Source organism: Narcine bancroftii, chromosome 1 (genome assembly GCF_036971445.1).
Source record: "Narcine bancroftii isolate sNarBan1 chromosome 1, sNarBan1.hap1, whole genome shotgun sequence".
Taxonomy (NCBI): Eukaryota; Metazoa; Chordata; class Chondrichthyes; order Torpediniformes; family Narcinidae; genus Narcine; species Narcine bancroftii.
The window spans coordinates 287,698,569-287,715,945 of NC_091469.1; the positions used below are offsets into that span (position 1 = coordinate 287,698,569).

The 17,377-nt window shown below is 37.9% G+C and overlaps 1 pseudogene; it reads left to right on the forward strand.

Moving 5' to 3' along the window:
• The window catches only part of LOC138756351 (doublecortin domain-containing protein 1-like), a 340,682-nt pseudogene that overhangs the window by 113,683 nt on the left and 209,622 nt on the right, over positions 1 to 17,377 (forward strand).

Here is a 17,377-nt window from a genome sequence, read left to right on the forward strand (position 1 = left end):
TTATCTCTCCAGTCCTGGACACTCCCCTTGGGTATAACTGTATATACACCTATTGTCTTTCATATTGTACCATGAGTTTCTGCTAATAAAAGCCATGATTATTGTTTGACCACATCGTCTTTGTCTACTTCATCAACTGGCACTTCAATGTCAAAACTCCATCAAGGAAAGCTGAAGTAGCTTGTTTATTGTTCAGTTAAAAGCCATAAAATTAGAGTTGATCATTCCATTGAAATTCTGAAACAATAGATGTTTGCTCAGAACAGCACCTGTGTACACAAGCACCCAGTTGCTTGTTGGCCTGTGTAGACAAGCAGGAGGGCATCTGCCATGAGTTGTGCTTTTGGAAAAAGAACCAGTGATTAAAATTACTTAAAGCAGCATTTTAAGTATTCAGTCAGTTTTCATCTGAAGTCAAAAATGCAGTAACATTCTGAGAAGGACTTTTGTTGTGTTCTTCTTGTCAGAGGAGGGGCACAGAATTGGAATGGCTTCAGAAAGGATGACTACTTTGCTGTTTATCTTGGTCAAGAAAGAGAGTAATGCTGCTGTGGCCATTTTAATGGTCACATTTGGCTAAAAGATAATTTTTGCAGTTGAATAATAACTATTCTGATGGTTATTTTGTTTAACCTTTGTCTGGGTTTGTGAAAGCATTGAAGAAATAACAAGTTCCATAACCTCTACGCAAGAGAGGGGAATTGTGAAATCATTTGTATGAAGAAACATTTCTCTGACAGCAACTCAACAAGGATTCATGAGTTTTGAGATATCTGATGACTTGGTGTTTCAACTACATAATTACTTCTGAACAACAGTTTTAAAAAGCTCTACATTTCAACACAAGATTTCTAAGATTGAATTTTGAATCTGACTTTTCAGAATTTTGCCTGAGCTGTAATGGTTTAGGATCTGCTCCCCACACCCTACCCCCCCCCCCCACACACACACACACACACACACACACACACACACACACACACACACACACATATACATTTTCATATAGTTGGGGGTTAAGTTTAGAGTTAAGTGAGGTCTTATATTATTAATAATTATTAAAAATATTGTTTTGAAGATATTATCTTCTAGGTTGTAACAATGTATGTCTAATTCAAACTGATGATAGAATCCCCATGCTGCTGGCTATAAAGGAGCATTATAAAATGAGTGGAGAACCCTACTTTATTTCCTAACAGATACAGTTTCATTAGAGATGGAAAAAAATCTATAGTTTTACCTTTAACTCCTAGTTGTGCTTTTTACAGATGTTAAGGATTGGATCAAGAAATAAGAGGAGGGAGAGTCAATACTTTTCTGGCTATACAGTTACAGATAAGATGTGCTAGAGCAAAAGTAATTGACTCATCCTATAAATCACCTAGAAGTGTGTGTGGTAGACAATGTACTGACATCTTTGAAATTGATTGGCACAATTTGTCCTATTACTTCTTAATAAATATTAAAATTGACCAAGTACTTATGCTCAGTAGATGCCATCAGAACCCATAGAATTAATTGCTAGGTCAAGCTCAACAGGGGTTTCTGTTAAGGGTAGGCACATATTTACATTCTGACATTGGCATGTATTTTATTTATAGTTACTAATGTTGCTCTTAGCTTGGAAAATGTCTGCATAACAACATGAAAATTCAGTTAAAATGTTATTTTTAAAATGTTATTTCTTTCACATTGACACCAAAAGCAGAATAGATATTTACTTTCTTTTCTGCGTGAGTTTATTTATGGTCATTCTTGTATATCATGTGCTTTCCAGCTTTTATTTATGTGACTCAAATTTGTATAGAACACATGAACTCATTGTTTGCCTTTCCCATGATAAGCCAATGACTGAGTAGAGATAGTAATGAAGGTAGGAAAACTAGTCATGAAGGTAGGAAGACTGTTCATGAAGATAGGAAGAGTGGTCATGAAGATAGGAAAACTAGCCATGAAGGTAGGAAGACTGTTCATGAAGATAGGAAGAGTGGTCATGAAGATAGGAAAACTAGTCATGAAGGTAGGAAGACTGTTCATGAAGATAGGAAGAATGGCCATGAAGATAGGAAAACTAGTCATGAAGGTAGGAAGACTGTTCATGAAGATAGGAAGAGTGGTCATGAAGATAGGAAAACTAGTCATGAAGGTAGGAAGACTGTTCATGAAGATAGGAAGAGTGGTCATGAAGATAGGAAAACTAGTCATGAAGGTAGGAAGACTGTTCATGAAGATAGGAAGAGTGGTCACGAAGATAGGAAAACTAGTCAGGGTTTTAATTGTGTGTGTGGCACTGGCTTAATGGACCAGCTGATCTTTTCCCAACCATTGATTTCAAAATTTTATCAGTATCATCTTTTACCATCAAATGTGATCATCCTGTAAAAAGGAAAATGAATATCTCATCATACTTAGCAGCATTTTTATTTCCATAAGAAAGAAACATATTTTAATGATATAATAACTTGACAATGCACAAGTAGCATTCATTGATGATGATATTACCACATTAATTTTATCTCTTTACTATTTCACTGGGATTGATGGACTGTGTTAATATATATGGTTCAAAATGTTAGACTGTGGCTGGAAGTGGATTGCGTTCTCCATTGCTTTAAAAAGGATGTGACACAATAGAACTTAAGTTCCGTCCTGCAATGATGTAATGCCTTTGACCTCAGAACTATGTCAGTATAATATTTAAATTTATTGATCCAGAAATGTGGATGTTACCAAAAGGATTTTTAAAAAATAACTTTTATTTTTATAATTTTTTTTACATCTTTAGATATATCAGTGAATTTCTCAGTGGGTCACAAATTGTTTTACAGGTGAATATAGTAACCACTTGGCACGGATGATCAGTTCCTTTTTTACTTGACTTTAATTGAGGACCCATGTTGACCAAGTCTCTGAACAAGTTTTCTTTATCAGTTTGTGATCTGGAGGCATTGGTATTAACATAGACAGGATGACGAGCACTTGGTTTAACCTATACAAAAACATGCCACGCTTTTTTGCTCTGCACTGGAGTAATATCCTAGTCATGAGCTATTGTAATACTTGATAAGAATGATCATGATACTTTGTTTAAAAAATGTGTTTCAAGAAGGATGAAAAAGTTCTTTTGCAAGGAAATACATTCAAAAATTATGCATGGCATGATCCCAAAATAGCAATTAAGATAAATGTTATGCTAATCTACATATTTTGGTAATATTGATTCAATATTTCCGAACACATAAGGAAACTCCCTTGCATCATTCTGTGATATAACAGTCACTTTTACATCCACTGGAACAGAAAAAGAATGCAGCATTCCTTAGAAACTGCTCTGAGCAGATTATATGCCAGTGAAGCAGGACCTACATCTACAATCCTTCTTAATGAAAAGCCAAGAGTGCTATCAACAAAGTTAAACAGATATTGACAACAGTAGTAGAGGATGTTTTACATAAGGACAAACAGAATGAAAATTTAAATCTTATTGCTATTACATGTATAACCTGAGTAGAAAAACAAGACACGGACTTCTATAAATATGACTGGCTGAAATGTCATGCCAAGTCTGCTCTTAGTCTACTCTGTCAAAGTTCAACCCATATGTGTTATGTGAGCCATTGGTAATTTAGTGTATGTAGAATTTTTGAATAAAAGCATAACCATTGGGAAGGACAATACTTTTGTATAAAATCCTGGCACAAGGATGTGACTTGGGAGAGGCAATAGTTGGCAAGAGAAGAGCATTTTTGGGTATTTATGCAAGGTGTCTTATGCGCTGTCTAGGAGATTAATTTCACCAGCTGTTCTAAAGAAGTGACCCTGGACTGTGTCATGGAATAAATACCATATGGCAGAATGAAACCATCATTTTTATCCTATATAAAACTAATTGGCAATTAGTTTCAAAAAATCTATGCAAATGTCATTGTAACCAGCAATAGGCTGACAAAGTTTCTCATCTTCAAATATTTTACCTGTATTTATTTAAATGTTTGGAATAGAAAGTCCTCTGGGAAAAACTGTTGTTAAAAAAATAGAAAACTTAGCCATATCCTGCAAAGGGATGTTTTGGCCTTGCATTGTCCTGAAGATATAGTTGAAATAACTGGAAGAGTTAATTTGCTGTCATTGCAATGAGGCAACAATAATTAGCCTCTCATTGACCTCCAAGCACTTTCCCACAGAAAGTGCCTCATAAGTGGTCTTAAAGAGACAAACCATTGCATCCATGTGACAGACCTTAGGATATCGGTGAGCAACACCACAAGAAATCAGATGTTGTGCAATACATCTAAATTCATAAACAACATGTTATTAAATTAATCTTCCTTTGCATTGTCATCCTATTTCTCCCTTTAACCTATCCAATCTGAAGCACATGTCCAATACTTAGCACAAAATGATTAATAATTTTAACAGCTCACAAATATGTAAATTTTTGCACCATCAATTTGGATGGCAGACAATGTTTTTAGATTTTTGAATCCTTTGTTATGTGCCAAAGACATTGCTTTACTTAGTGGGTTCCAAGCTCAATATTAGTGTTTATTCCCTTTAGATGAACATTACTTGATTCTGCATTTTCATTACTTGGAATATTCATATTTTTGGAGTTAAAAACCAGAGTACTCTCTGTGATTAAAGTGCAATATTAATCAATGGTATCTAAAAGGAGAAATCGATAATATGTAGTTTGAAAAGCACAAAATAAAGTTATATTTTTGGTATTTGTAACCAAGAGGATTGAAATATCTGAAAATACTGTCTGCTATCAAAAACAATGGTGTAGAGATTTACTTGATGAAATCTGAATATTGTTTTATTTTAAATAACTAAATGGTCATAACAACACTTCCCAAAGGAAACCATTGAAGGTCAAGTTGACAAGTATTTAATTACAAATTCAGGTAAAATACTATGGCTATTTCATTTTAAGTGCCACATGCTGAATTTATCTTTTGCAATTATTTTGTTGAAGAATTCAAATAAAAATAAAGCAGTTAAAATCAGCAGGAAACAAGTTCCATTGATTGCTGCTTTCGTGACATGAGTTGAATTGCCTTAATGGCTCTTAAGATCATCAGTGAAAGAACTTGTGGCACAACAGTTACAGGGACCCTTCAGTCATGACTAAAGACCACTTAGCATTTAATAGGTTGATTGATACACTTGTGGTACAATGCATCTGCAATATAAAGCAAAGCAGGATGAACAGTGTTTTGTTTTCTAATTCTTCATGTGATATACTGTTTAATTTCTTATACTTCAAAATACAACATTGCTTGACTTTAAAAAGATACAGCTATAGTTTCAAAGCAGGGATAAATTTTATAGTAGTTATATATAAGGAATTATATACAACATTGAGAAGCATTCAGTAATATTGGCACAAAGACCTTTGAAACACATGGAAAAAAAACTTGTTTTGAATTTTTTCAGTTTTGAAGTGAAAGATATTAGGAGGGTCAATAACACAACTTATCACTGTCTAATAAGATTAAAGAAAATCCCATTGCATTTTATGTATATTAAGGACAAAAGAGTAATCAGGGACTTAAGTGGCAATCTCTGCATGGAGCCGGTGGATAGAGGTTTGATCTTAAATTAATACTTATTGTATAAATGAGGTTTTCATTAAGGAGAAGGACATTAAAGATAGATAATTTAGGGAGAAAGTAAAATTCTTGAGCAAGTTGCCATCAAAAAGGAGGAAGTCTTGGAAGTCTTTGTGCCTGTAAAGATGGATAAATTGGCAGGACACAATGACAGATTGTTATCAAAGTCAAAGAAGGTATTGCTGGGATATTGACAGAGAGGATTAAATGAAATGAAATGACTGGAGCTTAGAAAATATGTGGTGAAACACAAAAGCCTGCAGATGCTGTGATTGTTGTAAAAACCCACCGAAATGTTGGAGGAACTCAGCCGATCTCGCAGCGTCAATAGAAGTCAAAGATATACTGCTGACATTTCGGGCTTGAGCCCTTCATTAAGGAAAGAAAATATGTACCCTTTTTCAAGGGAAGCAGGAATAAACCAGATAATTACACTTAAGGTGTCTGATGTCAGTAGTCTGGAATTTATTAGCAAAAATGACGAGGGAAGGAAAGGGAGGTATTTATCAAAAGTGATTATCATAGTTTAGTATGTTGTATCCAAAAGTGGTTTCATGATGGGAGGCAGAAGGTGATGGTGGGAGGTTATTTTTGTGAGTGATTGTCTATGACCTGTGGTGTACCACAGGAATTGATACTGGCACCTTTACTCTTTGTTAGATACACTAACAATTTGAATGTGAATGTAAAGGGACTGATTAATGATGTTGGCAATTGCACAACAAGTGTATGCACTAATAATGTCTAATGAGAACTCATAATCAGAAGGTGAACAAACTTATTGAACTCATTATATTCTTGAAGTGGGGCATAGGAAGTTTGTAAAATTCAATTTGTTCATTAAAAAAAGGAAGTTATACTAAATAGAAGGGAAGATTATTACATAAATGTATACACACCCTAGAATCAATTCCAGTTTCATTACTGGGGGCCGTCATGACAATTAGGAGGGTCAAATTTCTGACCCTGTATACTTGATGTAATAGTTTAAAACTTTAAACTGAAATTCCCAGTAATTGAAATCTGAAACTCCTTAAAATTATACATTTTCACCCCTGTGCTAATGTCAAGCTGATCGTTATCACAAGATCTCTTTAATATTCACCAGAATTCTTCTGATAATTATATAACATTTTCTTTTCATTATTACACCAGGAGGCATGTACAATTTTTACAACAGTTCATCTCACAGGCTTGCACATACTCTGAATCATGAATCCCTTAAGCAATTCGAATAAAAAATTATTCCAACAGATTTTATAGAATAGATCTTTCATATTTTGGTCATTGGTAACTGCAAGAGACTAACAATTACCCTAGAAATTGATGTAAATTACACTTCAGTCATTCCTATGTCTTCCTTTGGAGAAGATGCATTATTCGTTTTGAGGTCATGGACTGTAGTGAACCAGAAAGGCTGTAGTACAGAAGAAAGCTGTTTCCCCTTAGGAAGGGAAGCTGACCACCACCACATCTCATTGCAACTTTGCTCCATTATATTTTCTCTCTTAGTCACTCTTAGTTCTTTTCCGTCTTATCCTCGATCCTTCCACCACAGGGAACAGCCTGCCACTATCCACTCAGACTACAAATAATTTCTGGCCTACCTTTATTGATTTTGCATCTTTCCTAATGATGTGGTTCCCAGAATTAAGCACCATTTGAGGCTGATTTATAAAGGTTCATATGACTACATTCTTTTTAAATAATTCAAGATTTGTGCATGCCTTATTAACTGCTTTTGCAACCTGCCTTGCTATTTGCAATGATTTGTGCCCACATATCCCCAGATCACTTTTCTTCCTTATCTCCTTCAGAATAGTAATTTTTTACTCAGGATTTCCTCTCCCAACTCTTCTTCACAAAATACATCACATAACGTTTTTCTGCATTAAATTTTATTTTACTTGAGTACGGCATGCTTCCCTTCATCAGTTGGGACATTGAGTTTAAAGTTGGGAAGTCATTTTTGCAGCAGTATAAAACAATTTGATCAGGTTATATTTGGTGTGTGGTTGTGGCACAGATTTTACAGAAAGAGCGTAGGGGCTTTGGAGAAGCTGGGGAAGATGTTGATCATGATTTTACCTGGATTAGAGAGTATTAGGTACAGGGAGAGGTTGGACAAGCTTGGATTGTTTTGTGGAAATGATGGAAGCAGATATGATAGCACAATTAATGAAGAATTTGGACAGGGAAGGAATAGAAAGATATAGACCATGCACAGACAGATTTGCAGTTTAAATTGACGTCATATTTAGCACAAACACAATGGGCCCAAAGACCTCTTTCTGTGCTGTACTGTTCTACATTCCATGTACTATTCATATTTCCATTTTATTAGCCTATTTATATCTGGCTGCAATGAATCACCAAGGTGCATCTTCCCCAAATTTAAAAATAGTGGCATGAAGGACTTTTCCTGGACCTAACACATTAATGTCATCATGAGGAAAGCACGTCAGTGCCTCTACTTCCTCAGGAGTTTGTGAAGATTTGATATGAATAGCAAACCTTGAAAACTTCCACAAATGTGCTGACCAGCTGCATCGTGGCCCGGTGTGAGGGCACCAATATCTCTGAGTGAAAAGCCCTGCAAAAGTACTGTACAAGGCCAGTACATCACAGACAAACTCTCCCTACCATCGAGAAAATCTACATGCTGCCATTGGAGAGTAGCAACAATCATCAAGGATCCACACTACTCAGGATATGCTCTGTTTTCACTGCTGCCATCAGGAAAGAGGCATAGGTGCCTCAAGATTCATAGATGAGGTTCAGGAACAGCTGGTATCCCTCACGAGCAGACTCCTAAAGAACAAACTCAATCAGAGACTCATTTAAGGACTCTTATTTTGCACATTGTTTATTATTAAATATTTATTTTCTGTATTGCACAGTCAGTTTGTTTGCACTTTTCTTTGTCTACATTTCTCTCTTTTGTATACATATATTTTCTCAAGTACAGTTTTTTGAACTACTGATAAATAGAAATTCTGCCTTGCCCTCAGGTAGAAAGAATCTCATGTAATGTCATGTATATACCTTGACAATAAAGCTGAATTTTGAACTTTGCATCCCCATGCAGATCATTAATATAGATAAACAATGGTCTCAGCATCAATAACTGGGGAATGCCACTATTCACTTTCCACCAGTTCCCATACACAACTATTCATCACAATCCACAGTTGTATGGTACTTAGCCAGCTTTATAACAATGCACAGTATTTGATAAGTCTTTTATTTCACATTGTTGAATTTTGCTGATAATTATGTTATGTTGCACCTTATCAAAAGCCCACTGGAAGGCCAGATACACCAGATCATCTTTAGTCCAACTCATTAAGTGTTACCTCATTAGAAAATGAATTAAGCACAGTCAGCTTTAACAAAACCAGGGTTATACCTTGATAATCCATTTTCCTCCAGGTAATTATTAATCCTGCCCCAAGATCAATTTTTCTCAGAGCTTTCACACCACTGATGTTTAAGTTACTGGGCTGTATTTATTTGCTCAATGTTTTCCCTTTTTAAACAGCAGTGTACCATTTACCACCTTCTCAGAATCAGAATTTATTGTCATGAACATGTCACGAAATTCGTTGTTTTGCAGAACAAACATTTATATTAACCACCTTTCAAAATAAATAAAATTAGTGCAAGAAAAATAAAAAGACAAAGTAAAAAACAGTGATTGTCATTCATTGATCATTCAGGAATCTGATGGCAGCGGGAAGAAGCTGTCCTTGTGTCATTGATTGCTCGTCTTCAGGCACCTGTACCTTTTTCCCGATGGTAGCAGAGTGAATAGGTCATCGCCTGGGTGGTGATGGGTCTTTGAGAATAAAGGCTAGTTTCTTAAGACATTAAGTGAAGGCTGATGCCTGTGATGTCACAGACTGAGTTAACACACTGTGGAATGTTTTCTTGTTGTATACCAGACAATGATGTAACCAGCCAGAATACTCTCCCATGGTACCCCTGAAGAAATGTTTGAGTGTCTTCAGTGCATACCGAATCTCCTAAAATTCTTGACAATGTATTACTGTTGGCGAGTCTTCTTTGTGATTGCATTGACATGGAGGCTCCAGGACAGATCCTTGGAGATGTTAACACCCAGGAATTTGAAGTTCTTGACCTTCTCCACTGCTGACCCTTTGATGAGGACTAGTTTATGTTCTCCTGACTTCATCTTGAAATCCACAATCATTTCCTTGGTTTTGCTAATGTTGAGTTCAAAGTTGTTGCTGTGATGCTACTCAACTCACTGATCTATCTCCCTCCTGCACACTTCCTCATTGCTGTTTGTGATTCTGCCGACAACCAAGGTGTCATCAGCAAATTTATAGATAGCATCTGAATTGTGCCTAGCCACACAGTGATGTCTGTAGAGAGAGTAGGGCAGCGGACTAAGTATGCATCCTTGAGGTGTGCCTGTGTTGATAGTCAGTGAGGATGAGACATTGTTTCCAATTCACACTGACTGTGGTCTTCCAATGAAGTCAAGATTCAGTTGCAGAGTGGGGTACAGAGGCCCAGGGTTTGGAGCTTCTTGACCAGTACTGAAGGAATAATGGTGTGAAGGCTGAGCTGTGGTTGATGAAGAGCAGCCATATGTATGAGTTGCTGTTTTCTAGGTAATCCAGAGCTGAGTGGAGAGCCAGTGATATTGCATCTGCTGTGGAGCGATTGTGATGATAGGCGAATTGCAGTGGGTCTAGTCCTTTTTTAGGTACGTGTTAATTTTTCCCATGACCAACCTCTCAAAACATTTAATTGAAAGAGATGTGAGGACTACTGGGTGATAGTCATTGAGGCAGCTCACTCTGCTCTTTTTGGGCACCAGAATGATTGATGCCCTTTTGAAGCACATTGAAACCTCCGACTGCAGTCGTGAGAGATTGAAAATGTCTGTGAACAACTGGTTGGTTGGCACAGATTTTCAGTACCTTGTCAGCTATGCCATCAGGGCCTGATGCCTTGAGAGGGTTCACTCTCTTGAATGATGTCCTGACGACAGCCTCAGAGACAGATATCAGAGGGGCTTAGCCTATGCATGGTTTCTCTTAGGTATTCTTTGGTATCAACCCAGTATCCAAAGAGCATTGGATATCATGGTCAAGGCCCCCACAATTTCCTCTTTGCATTTTCTCAAAAACCTAGGATGCATCCTGTCTGATCCAGGCAACTTGCCTGATATAAATTTAGTAATCTTTTTCTAATGTCAGCATATTATCAATTTTAGTGCACCTACTAATATTTATAGCATTAATCTCTTAAGTTTTTTTGCAGCAATGTGGCATTTAAAGAAGTATTAAAACAAGGCACTCATTATTTCACTTGGACATGATCATCCCACTCCTGACAGCAACCCATTGGGCAGCACAGTTGGCGTAGTGGTTAGTGCAAAGCCTTTACAGCTCCAGTGATTGGGACTTGGGTTCGAATCCCATGCTGTTTGTAAGGAGTTTATATGTTCTCCCTGTGTCTACGTGGGTTTTCTCTGGGGGCTCCAGTTTCCTCCCACTGTTCAAAGTGTACCGAATTTGTGGTTAATTGGGTGGCACAGACTCATAGGCTGAAATGGCCTGTTACCGTGCTGTAGGTAAAAAAAATGAAAATTAAAAATAAATCGATACTCCTTTACTGTTGAGTTGTCGCTGTCGCATACTTACCTTTGTTGGGAGTGGTGCCATAAGTGATGCGATGCATAAGTAATAGCACATATGCATGGGTGTGTTAAGCGTCAGTATACGGGTGATGAACATCAGATGTAGGAGGAGAAGAATGAGAGTGTCAAAATCACCCATATATGGCAGTGAACCAAGGAGTTTAGCTGGGTGGTGTTTGGGGGAGTGGAAGAATGCAATGCTGTGTCTAGTGAATAATAAAAGAAAGTCGACTTCATGGTGTACTGAAAGAATTGAGTGAGTGTATTCTTTATTTGTTTGTAAATTGTGGTAAATCAGTGCCATTACAAGTGATGACCCCATGAGTTCACAGTACCTTCTAATTTAAAATGGATAATGATGAGGATAAACCTCTTACAGGGAGCAGTTAAACTAAAGATTCCCCACCTTTTTATTAATAAGGTGCCAGTATGTTTCATGATCCTCGAAACATTATTCTTTGACCTCAATGCGACAACTCAGAAGTATGAAGATGGCAGTAATGACCCTTTTTGGCTCGTTTGAGCTTCTGCGAATGCTATTTGGTCTACAGAATGCAGCTCAAGCATTCTAGCAATTTATGGACCACACACTTGCCAGCCTCGATTTCGTGTTTGTTTACATCAACGATATTGTAGTCGCAAGTGTGGTTGAAGAGCACAAGCGCCACCTTCTCTCATTGTTTCAAAGCCTTGATGTGTTTGGCATTGTGATCAATCCCAGATATGCTTTTTTGGCACTATTGATCTTATATTTTCGGGACAGAGAGTTACACAACATGGTATTTTACCCGATGAATCGAAAGTGCAAGAAATTCGAAATTCATTACGTTTGGCCAATTGCAACACTTTTTAGGCGTGATGAACTTTTATTGCCAATTCCTGCCAAATGCTGCAGTATCTCTATAACCTCTTACTGAATTACAAAAAGGATCCATTAAGTCCATGCCTGAAAGACCATTCACTTTGGGAGATGATGATGTGCGTGCTTTCAACTGCACTTGCGAATGCTTGTACATCAGAAGCCCAACACCTTGTTCTCTCTTATCACAGTTGCATCTGTCAGTGCTGTGGGACCAGTGTTAGAACAACAAATTCATAGGCAATTGGAACCTCTGACTTTATTTTCAGCTAAACTGTCACCAGCTCAGGCAGTATAATATGCTAGGTCAAGAACTTTATCTCGCAGTGAAACATTTCCACTTTTTATTGGAAGGTCATCCTTTCACCATTTATACAGACCACCAACCTCTTACGCATACCATGAGCACAACACACATCTCTACTTGCCCAGACTTCATCTTACAATTTTCATCGGACATATGGCATATCTGAGGAAGAGCGAATGCCGTGGCCGATGCCCTGTCCAGGCGTGACATTGACACCTCGCATATAACTCCTGTCATCGATTTCATCACCATGGCTCATGCACAGCACACCGATACCAATCTCATCTGGTATGCTGGATCAACTCTGGCCTCCATCTAGATGAATAGGGTGAAAAGTTAATCTGCGATTTTTCCACAGGAAGGCTTTTGTGCTGGTGGCTATAAGGCAGGAAATTTTTGAGTCTCTTCACAATCTATCACATCCTGGTAAAAGAGTAGAACGTTTCACCTGGCCTCATGTTAGACAAGATATTGGATTATGGGCAAAGACCTGCTTGCCATGTCAATACTCTAAAGTCTCCAGACACACAAGATCCAAGCTGGAGGATTTCCATTTCCAGAACATGAACCGAGACTTGGTAGACTTGTTTCCGCCATCTCGGGGATATAATTATCTGCTCACTGGACTACCAGGTGACAGGAGGCCATTCCTATCACTGACATCTCTACGGAAATGGTAGCTAGGGCTTTCGTGGAATGTTGGATTCCATCTTTCAGTGTCCGGTCACTTTTACAATGGATTAAGTGTTTCAGTTTGAGTCAGCGTTGTTCCAGTCTCTCACTGATGCTCTGGGCACTATCTGTATTCTGTCTATGGCTTATCATCTGCATGCCAACGGTCTCATTTGACATTTGAAGGCAGCATTAACAGCAGGTAGTGATGCATCTATGTGGAGCAAACATTTGCCTTTGGTTCTCCTTGGAGTATGTACTGCTATTAAGGAAGATCTTGGATGTTCAGTAGCAGAGCTAGTATATGGCACTACTTTAACCTTGCCAGGCAAATTTGTGAATCCAAGTCCAAGCACAATGCTCTATGATTGGGCTAGTTATGATGATCATCTTCAGGAAAACATGAAATTTCTCCCACCTACTCCTATGTAGCAGCCATCACTTGCAGTGTATATGCCAAATGACTTACAACGCTGTACTCGGGTGTTCTTCCAGCATGATGCTATTCGCAAACCACTTCAGCCTGTTTATGGTGGTCCTTTTCAGGTCCTACAACTTCACCCAAACACTTTTGTGATCGACAGGAACAGAAAAGCTGACACGGTTTCCATTGACCTTTGAAGCTGGTGTGTATTGATAGTCCATGTTCTGCATCAAAATAAGAGTCACAGGACCAATGGCACCTTGCCAGTCAGTGTGTGTACCCTCCGTCCTCCACTGTAATATGAGGTCAGGTCGAACTGTCCGGACCATTATGTAGTGGGACAGTTCCAATCTCCTTGCTTGGGTCAGAGGCTGAAGCTGAGGCTGTTGTAGTCACGTACTTGTGTTCGTTGGGAGTAGTGCTGGCTGCTGGTGATGATGTAAGTGCTGTGACGTGCGGGGGGGTAATAGTACACATGAGTGGGTGTGTTAAGCGTCAGTATACAGGTAATGGATCTCAGATGCAGGAGGAGGAGATTGAGAATGTCAGGATCACCCATGTAAGAAGATCAGAGGAGTTTAGCTGGGTGGTGTTTGGGGAGTTGAAGAATGCAGTGTTGTGTTGAGTGAATAAAAAAGAAAGTTGACTTCATGGTGTGCTAAAAGGAATGAGTGAGTGTATTCTTTATTTGTTTGTAAGCTGTGGTAAATCAGTGCTGTTACAGGATTATTGTCTTGCATTTACTTACTTACACCATTGAAAGTACAAAGAACTAAAATGATTCAGAAAGATCCCCCTCAGCCAACTAAGGATGGCGATGAAAAGCTATAATGAAAATGTGGTCCAGATCCTAAAAACAAATAAAATTAATGAGAGTTTGGATTAATTCATTATATTGTGCTACTGCATTAATTGGCGAAGTAAATTACACTTGAGTGGCAGGTATTGATGATTACAAAAATAATTAAAAGGGAATTGATGGATAGGTGAGAGAATAAGTGAGAGGGATACCAGCAAAGGGGGAATGGGAATAATGGATTGCTCTGCTGGGAGATGACTTGGACTCTGTGCTGTGTTGTAGACATGGATTCACACAGATCTCTATTTATTTCATATTTGTTATTAAATTCATATTTGGAATGTTCAGATCAATAGATGGGCATTTTAAGTAAATATTGATATCTCAGCCTACATAATTTTTAAAATAGCTGGTGAGTTTTCACTTGCTTTGTCATTTTGTTGGACAGTAAAGGATAACGTTGTTTACCTTTGCCCTCCTCTCTTGTTGCAGATTCACTTGCCACCCATTTTCCATAATGTCTCCAAGGACCTCCCATTTCTTCTTAACTTTGACCTTTGCATGAATATTTCCCAGTCTTGTGATAATGATGTATATTTGATGTCACTAGTGTATGATGAATATTAGAGGCTATATTCGTTTGTTGATTGTTGTGGATGAAGATATTGACACCATTAGTCACTTTAAGATTGGATGTGGTGTGTCCGAAGATGAATGGTCAAGTCAATTGGGGCACAGAATGTCCTGGCACATGTTGAGTAGACATGTGTAGGCACTGCAGGGGTTGCGATTATGTTGTGCTTCAGCAGTGCTTTGTAAGCTTGACAGTCCATGTGGATAAGGCTGCACCAGGTAGGGAGGTGATGATGATGGTGGTATCGAGACTAGCACTTGATTTGGATTAAAGTGAGGTAGAGTTGAATGGCATACGCCTCTCTTTCTCTTCCCAGTTCTCATCTGGATCCAGTAGTAGGACAAAAGTCGATATGGCTGGAGATGGGACTAGGCACAGTGGATGACCAGGTCGTCTTCTGTGTCTTGTTGTGCACTTCGCGTTCCACGATGCTTGTAGAGACCGCCTTCTTGACCATTGGACTGTCCATTGGTCTTGTCCGCTCAATCTTCCACAGTCTGTCTTCACATGTTGGCCTATTTCACCAAGGGCTCACTCAGTCTGTGTGTGGGGCAGCTACGCAGTGGGCCCACGCTGTCGCAGCCCACCCCAGGGCTGGAGTCTCAAGATGCACTGGCCCAACCTGCTACATCATCCACACCCGCTGCACTATCATAACAATAGCATGTTAATCTTATTGTTTGTATCTTCAGCTTCGCACATTTGCCGCTTCATTTGACATGTAACGAAACTTTGGAATTCCTGCCCTATTTCTGTGAGTTTTGCTTTTCATTGTACCTGCACACACTGTGTATGTTTATACCCAGAAAGGCAGATTTTTTTTTAGTCAGTTCTATACCTGAGTGGAATGGCAATCACTGGAACTGAAACCTCAGACTTGCACTGAGAATTTTGATTTGCTAATTTAACCTGGCATTTGCACTAATGGATTATTTTCATGGAACTTGTTAGTTTATTCAGTTCAAATTATATTACATTAGGTAGAATGATCAATAAATTAAAACCATTTGTACTCTATTTCATTCTGCTTGCCCCATTTTAAATTTGTACCAAAAGTATTTCAGGGCAATCTTATTAAAAATATGGATTGAAAAACAAAAACAATTTATCTTTTTTTTTAACTTTAATGAACCATAATCTTACAATGTACCTTCTGTGACATGGTCATCTTTAATATGAAGTCTGCCTAAGGCCTGGTGTTACCACCAACATCCTGTAGTGAAAATAATCAAGAGAGGTTAATAACATGAAAAAGTCCAGAATTAAAAAAAAAATTAAGCTAGCATGAAAGCATTTGAACAAAATAGACCTAAGTAATGTGACAATAAGGTGCTGAGGAATAAAAATCAGAGCGGCAATAAAATCTGACAGAATGTCTTTGGAAACTTGTATACTTCTTTTACTAATAATAAAGCCGAAGTTATATTAAAATGTATATTTTAATGTATTTTTTTTCACAAAAAGAATAGTGGTACAAAGTAACATGGTCATCTCCTGAGAGATTTCCAACTGTAGCACTGATGGATAAAACTTTGTTGAGTATAGCTTGGATTATATCCATTCATTAATTATTTTTGGTTTGCTGAGAATGGATGATTAATTTCAAAAAGCTTTGGAAGGTTTCAAATGAAAACCAGGAAATGCAATAATAAAAATCTGAAAACCTTTGTTATTGCCTGGGGCAAAAACACGTTTGACTGTTCCATTAAGGCTTATTTCATATCTTTCTTTCTCTCTTACTTTCTGATTTGACGGTATAGATTCTTATAAAATAAAAGATCACCAGACATCAAGGAGATTACACGTCAGTGCAGTCTGTATTCTGGTCGAGGGAAATAAAAGTTGTTTTGTGAACACCTGCCATGTTATCAATAGAGAGGCTGCAAACTGAAATCACACCAAGCAGATGAAGCTGATGAAGGGGTGCAGGTTTTCATGCTGCTAGCAGTCAGAATTTAAAGGGAGAATTGCTATTATAAAGCAGAGTTCACCAAAATATGCACAAGCAGACTAAAATTACACTGGTGTTCTGTAGGAGCTGGGCTTTGTCCATGACCATTAGTCATTTTGTTTTATGATTCTTCAGTATATGCACTGCAACTTTGCTTCTTTCTTTATGACACCAGTCAGCTTTGAAGCTTTCACCTCGGTGGCAGGAAGTTGATTTCAGTGTCTGAAGTGTTTTTTGTTTCCTCCTCTGTGCATTTTGCTCTCCAGGTACAAACTTCAAAGTTAGACTAGACAGATAGGGATTAATGGACACTTACAGTGGCTTATACGTGTAACTTCCTTGCAGAGGATTCTTTTTATCCATAGTAAACTTTGTAGTTTAGAACAATTGACGATCATTTCAACAGTTTTGTTCAATATTTCCTTTCTAGGATATCTTAAAT